The following is a 7,500-nucleotide window of genomic DNA, read 5'->3' as shown; positions in this document are numbered from 1 at the left end:
CTACTTTTATTCTCTATATACTTATTATTTACATGTTCCCAAATTAGTTTCCAGTTGAATAGTGGATACAATTTTTCAATATTTGGAACATATTCACTGTTTTTCATTAAATGTTCATATACCACTTTCGTTCTTATCTGGGGATAAGAGGTCAACTTAATAACACTTCGTAATATATTTATCATACTTTCATAAAAACTTGGAGTAAAAATAGTGCAATCCTGATATTGGCATTCATTTTCTATAAGGTAGGTTGCTCTGACTTTACAATAATAAATAATTATTTGGTAACCAAAACAACGATCTTTTAAACATTTTAGAAATGTACTAAACATGATTGACCTTGCTTTACACTGGATGTCAATAATTCCACAGCCACCTCTTAATTTTGACAAAAACATAGTTTTCCTTGCAACAGGTTCACAGTTGCTGCTCCACAAATATTTGAAAATACTTTTCTGAATTCGTTTTACATAATCTACTGGAGCTGGGTATACATGTACCGTATACCACAATTTTGCAAGAATTTTACAATTTACAATTATTGCTCTTTGAAACATTGTTAATTTTCGGCTATGATAGATCCCAATGATTTTATTTATGTTACTTTCTAATATATTCCAGTTCAAATCTAGACTCTGTTGATAATCGTTGCTATGATATATGCCTAAAATTTTACAACAACTTTTCAATACATTTAAACCATAATCTATCCATATTACCCTCTCTTTCCAGTTACAAAGACCAAAAATAGAAGTTTTACCTCTATTGAGAACTGCACCTGAAGCGTTCTCATACTCTCTGATAACATTGAAACATTCCTTTAGTGCCATATCACAAGTAATAATTATAACAGAGTCGTCTGCATAACCAAGCAATAATACATGCAAATCATTTGGCAATTGTAAACCATAATTAAACAACCTCTTCTTAATCATTCTGTAAAATACTTCCTGATAAATGATAAACAACATCATAGATAATGGACAACCTTGCCTTACAGATTTATTGACAAGAAAAGGGCCAGAGATATGACCATTTATACATAATACACTTTCAGCACCTGAATATAACATTTTAATCCAATTAACAACATCATTATCAAACCCAAAGCTTTGCAGTATTCTAAATAGAAAATTATGATCAACACGATCAAAGGCCTTTGACCAATCCAAGTTCATCAAGGCTGCATTTGTGTTACTTTCATTTAAATAGAATATTAAATCTCTAATAAAAAAGTTCAGATTGTTGATTGATCTATTTTCAACACAACAAAATTGTTCCTGTGATATTATCAAATGTAAGACCTTTTTAATCCGTCTTGATATAATTCTTGTTATTATCTTAAAATCAACATTTAACATTGTCAAAGGTCTCCAGTTATTAATTATATCTAAATCCCCTTCTTTAGGTATGATGGATATAACCCCATTGTTCATCTTTGAAACATTCTTGTTCCGGAATACAAACTTTATCATTTCAATAAAATCCCCTTTGACAATATTCCAACATTTCTTATAAAACTCAACCGGCAATCCATCTATCCCCGGGCTTTTGCCATTTTTCATGCCCCGAATGGCGTCTAACACTTCTGTTTCACTTACTGTTTTTGTTAATATTGTATTATGTTCATCTCCTATAACTTTCTCTATAATATTCAAGAATTCATTTTGCCTATCCATATCACATTCTTCTTTCCTGAATAAATTCTCAAAATGTTCTCTCACATAATCCATAATGGCTTTTGGGCTTGTTATTTCACTCCCATCATCTCTCTTTATCTTACTTAAAAAACCTCTTGCCCCTTTCTCTCTTCCAAGTAGATATGCCGATACCTGCTCCCCTTTCAAATGGTTTTCAACCTTAGCCCTTACCTTTATACCTTCACATATTTCATTTTGAATATCATTTATTCTTGATTTTAACTGATTTGCAATATCAAGATTACCAGGCTCTAAACTAGATTTCCCCATTTCTTGCATAAACTGATAATTTAGCAGATTTAACAGACCGTATTTTTGCTTATTTACTTGTTTTGAGCATTTCATGAAGAAATTCTTAAGTTCATTTTTTGCAAATTCCCACCACAAAATTATATTGTCAAAATTACATTTCTTTCTTCGAATAAATTCCCAGCATATAGTAAAATTATCTGTGGTGATATCATTATCAAGTATACTACAGTTCAATTTCCAGTATCCCTTCCCTATTTTTACAATATTTTCTAATCTTAAAGATAATTTTACAGCACAGTGATCTGACCAACTCAAAGGAACTGTATGAATGTTAGAGATACTATTTTGGAAGTCTTTGACATAAAACCTATCCAGTCTAGAACCATAATTCTCTCTAAGAAAAGTATATTCAGTTTGGTGATTTATGATAAACCAAGCATCCTTCAATTTTAAACTATTTTTTAGGTCCAGAAGCGATTTTGACAGAAGATCATTATCAGGATTTGAGCAATCTCTCATGCTTGTAATGCTATTCCAATCTCCGCCCATTATTATATTACTAATATTGTTTCTTAAGAAATATAAAATATCATTGCCAAACAATTTTTCTCGTTCTCGTTTTTTATCACTGCCTGAGGGTGCATATACATTCAAAAGTTGAATTCGATCATTTGAAACTCTACATACAGCACTTAAAACAAAACCATTTACATCAATTTCTGAATTTAAAATTTCCACATTGGATGTATTATTAACAAGTATAGCTAAACCTCCTTTAAGATTTTGAGAATAATTTATGAGAATCTGACAATACTTTTCTAGGTATTCAAATTTACTTCTATCTTTAATATTGTGCTCTTGAATAAAAATGATATCAAGTTTATACAAAAACATGAAATTAATTAACTTCATCTGCTTATTTACATTATTCAATCCATTTACATTTATTGTGGCAACATTTAACATGTATGTATTGAATGTCAAGGTGTTGAAGGGGAAAAGGTGAACATAGAAACAAAAAATTTAACAATGCTTTGGTTTCTTAGAACGATTTCTATACATGTTGTCCGAGGAATCACTTTCATCCGAAACATCAACATTTTTCGTGTCCATTGCCTTATCCTTTTTAAGAGTTATTCGTAATTCATTGCCAACGCCCTGTTTAGTATGCCAAGTCCCACTTTCCTTATCAACATTGGGTAGAACCGGAGTTTCATCTAATTCCAAATCAGCGATTTCTCTTTCCTCGCTTACAATCCCACATTCCTCGGTAGTATTTTGACACTTATTAACATTTGTATATTCCTCCTCATTGTCTCGCTCATTTATATTATCTACATCATTTCCTAGATTTATTGCATTTTCTGTAACGTCTTCATCTATTGTATGGTGAACCAATGCTTCCACTAATGTAGTTTTCATTTCACATGTTCCAATCTCCTGTGATTTAATAGTTCCTTCACACCGATAATACTCTTCTGTGTCATCGTCGCAGTCGTCGTTAACAGGCTTTTCGTTCTTCTCGTTTGGTATTCCCTTCCTTCCTTCTACAACTGGAAGAGCGGATTGGGGATTTTCGACTTGTTCCCCTTTATCTCCAATTTCTACTTCTACAATATCTTCATGTTCCTGGATCTTTTTTCCTTCTCTTCCTGATAAGTCCTTTCCGGTCTTTCTCCTATTTTGGTTGATTTCTGGGAATTCTTCTTCACTTAACATGGGTCTACTCATTTCATACTCACAATCCTTTATCATGTGTCCTTCTGCTCCGCATCTATAGCATGTACGTAGTTGTCCATTATAAATAAAGGACATAGCATAACCATGGGTTGTTATAGAAGAAGGGATATTTTCCTTTAACCGCATTGAAGCCGTCCGAACACCTGTTAATAATCCTTTAAAGGGGCCATATGAAAACCTGTTTTTTCTTACATTCTCAACTTTTCCATATCTCGACAAAACTTGAGTTAAAACATCATCTGGCATTTCGAATGGTGCATTCCTTATTGATACGTATGTTATGGATGAACTTAGATTCTTAACTTGAACAGTTCCACTCTTGTCTAAACTGAATTCCTTGTCTTCATATCTCTCCATCAGTTTCTTAAATACGCTAGGTACCACTTTTACTATTACTCTATTTCTACTCACTGACTGCACACCTATCACTTCATCCAGGGCGAGTCCCATACTCTTAAAAAGAGCATCACTCACTATTTCCATAGTTGGATAAGCCGTAAACTGTAATCCAAAGGAGTCCGTCCTCCTCAGCGGTGCTGAAAACGTCCCCATTTTCCTGACGTTTATTTTCCCCCAATAGATGGCGGTAGTGTCGCCCAACCCCGACCGGGATTCGGGAAAGCCAGTTACTTTCGACCGTGTTCACTTATAATAGGGCTATAAATAGTTCAATACACCGAAATAACACCAATAAACACAGTCACTATATTCAACCTCTATTCATGGGTTACTCACTACATTTTGAGGCGTAGCTTTCCTATATAACACTGGAAATACTACTCAAAACAGAGAGCGGTCCAAAAGTCGTCTGAATACAAACACGACACTCTTCCATTAGTCAGAACTGATACATTCGTTGACCACACCTTTACCTCAGACTAATAGATAATTTTCATGGTGGGTAAACAAGATAACAACGTCTGATTATATAATCGTTTAGTTTAATGACCTCTGTAAAAAAAAGTTTATGACAATATTCTGCAAGTATAAATGTTAAAATCTACCTTACCACTGATGAATTAACGTCCATCTTGTAAAGCCGCAGATGTGGTCATTAGTAGTGGTTTTGTTGCTATTAAGGAATTCCGTATCATATATATATATATATATATATATATATATATATATATATATATATATATATATATATATATATATATATGTATGTATGTATGTATGTATGTAATCATATATATGTATGTAATCTTATATATATATATATATATATATATATATATATATATATATATATATATATATATATATATATATATATATATATATATATAATCTTTTAGAATATACATTGAACAGTTAACTTTTTATTCGCATAATTATATATTTGGTATCAAGTAAATTGTTTGTAGATGCAATTAATGTTTACTTAATAAATTTAGAAAATTTGTGTTTATTGTTACATTGGAAAATTACTTGTAAATACATTGTCATCATAATTCCCTGAGAAGACTTCTTGTAGAAATTTTTAATCAACCACCTATCATGAGAGCTTATTTTCAACATATGTACGTAATTAGCTGAAACGGAATCTGGTGTAGTAAAGAGAATTTACGTTTGTTTTCGAAGAGAATATCTCCTTTGTCATCATTATTTTGTTTACAAAGCTACAACCGTAAACGTAAAAGCAGAATGTTCCAGTTCCAAGAGATTTTAATAGGAGCCTGGGGTGCTATAGTAATAATGATCTATAAACAAACTATGTAATAGAAATATCAGAGGAAACCGAAGACTAAACTTGGAATCATCACCATTAGCAGCAGCAGCTGTTACTAGTCCAATACAGAACAAAGGCCTCAGACATGTCCTTCCACTTGCGTCTGTATATGGTCATTCTATGCAAGTCCACACCCGCAAACTTTATTAGTTCGTCAATGTATCGTCTTTTCTTCCCTCCCCTACTTCTTTATCAATCTCTTTGGACCCATTCTGTTATTCTTATCTGAAATTATGGAGTGAAAATCATGAGCCTGCTCACCAATAAAAAAAAAAGAAATAAAACAGGTTGATCTTAATGTAAAATTAAAATGTCACTGAATGTTATAATAAGGTTTTTTTTTTATCAAAAAGGAAAAAAAAAACTAACATGAGGCCTCTGTCAAAATAGTTTGAAGCTCCAATGGTTCGACTGTCGTGTAAAAATGGGTTTATTCAGTGGTTATCAGCCTAAAAGCGTTCTTATTAAAGATAGTTATTAAAAAATTCAATTTTTTTTTTCTCTCCAAAGACCTCAAGATGGCCATTGCTACAGCTCAAATTTAATGAAGCAATTTTAAAAACATTTATTTTACTATTTAGTTTTAACGGTTACGTTCTTACAAAATGCTTTGCAGTGAAAATGTTTACAGTTTTTGAAAAAAGGGTGCGGTGGCATGTAATCACTTAGGTGGGCGGCTAGCGAAAGTAAATACTGGTAAAATAAAAGTGGAATTCTCCTGGTTTAGAAAAAGGAACGTTACTTATTAATTGCACCATTCAGCTTCTTGAAATTTCCGACGTCAAAGGTTTCAGAACTTGAGTGTCCTGATTACAGTATTCGCTATCGTCAACTAGGCCTAAGAGTGTTTGACTACTGTGGTTGATTTTACACAGTCGCTCTATAGTTATAAACGGTAATTTTAAACACGGACAGTTTGTACTATTTTAAATGTAAGTGTGTTCTTAAGCATATAAACACATTTTATCTATACAGACCTCTATAGTATACATTTCTATGGGGGTGACATCATAAAGGGTTTATCCTTTCTATTAATATATATATATATATATATATATATATATATATATATATATATATATATATATATATATATATATTTATATATATATATATATTATATATATATATATATATATATATATATATATATATATATATATATATATATATATTCGGGTTACTTAAACATTATTTATTATGCACTTGCCTTTGTAGACTTAAATCCATAAAATTTATTCGTTTCACCCTTCGTGGTGAGGGATACTGGACTCTCAAAGAGTTGAACAGACAGTTTGATATTGGATCTTCTCAAGGTTCGACTTTTCATTGCCTCCTACACAGAATAGTCTTTCATTATTCTTGCACATTTTTTCTTCATACTTCTTATCATATCAAACATAGTACAATGTATTTACACCAATGAAGTATTCTGTAGGTCTTCCCTTAAACACTTATTTAAATGAGCAGCTACGGTAATTGTTCAGCTGTTATTTACCCACTTGCTGAAACTATAGGCATATTACTCGAGTGCCATATGTGGATGAGATCATGGTTAGGGGTAGATGGAGAGGGTTTGGGTATGCTCTTCGCACTCCCCAAGAGAGATTAGTTTAGCAAACTTTCAACTGGGCTCCACAAGCCACTAGAAGAGTTGGAAGTCCCAGGCCTACATGGATGAGGATTATGAAGCGTGAAGTAGATGATGAATGGAGACGTATTCAATTAAAAGCTTAAGATAGAGACGACTGGTGAACTCTAATCGAGGCCCTTTGCGTCAATATACGTAGGAGGATATGATGATAATTGTAGAAGGGAAATGTTTAAAAGCAGTTCTTGAGTGATAACTGCAAAATCAAACCAATGTTCTCTTGTCTTTGATAATGCCATAGCGTCTGCACTGCCACCTTTATTAAATCTTGGGTTAGAGTTCTCTTACTAAAGAGTATAGGCACACCATTCTGTCATGTTTTATTTTCATATCGAAACAATTTTGGGGAGGCTTGATGGACGGGTAGAGATACCGGGTAGTTTACCAAAAAGTTACTGGTCTTAATTTTTTTCTTTATATTG

Source organism: Palaemon carinicauda, chromosome 14 (genome assembly GCF_036898095.1).
Source record: "Palaemon carinicauda isolate YSFRI2023 chromosome 14, ASM3689809v2, whole genome shotgun sequence".
NCBI classification, from domain to species: domain Eukaryota; kingdom Metazoa; phylum Arthropoda; class Malacostraca; order Decapoda; family Palaemonidae; genus Palaemon; species Palaemon carinicauda.
This window is presented reverse-complemented; position numbering follows the sequence as displayed.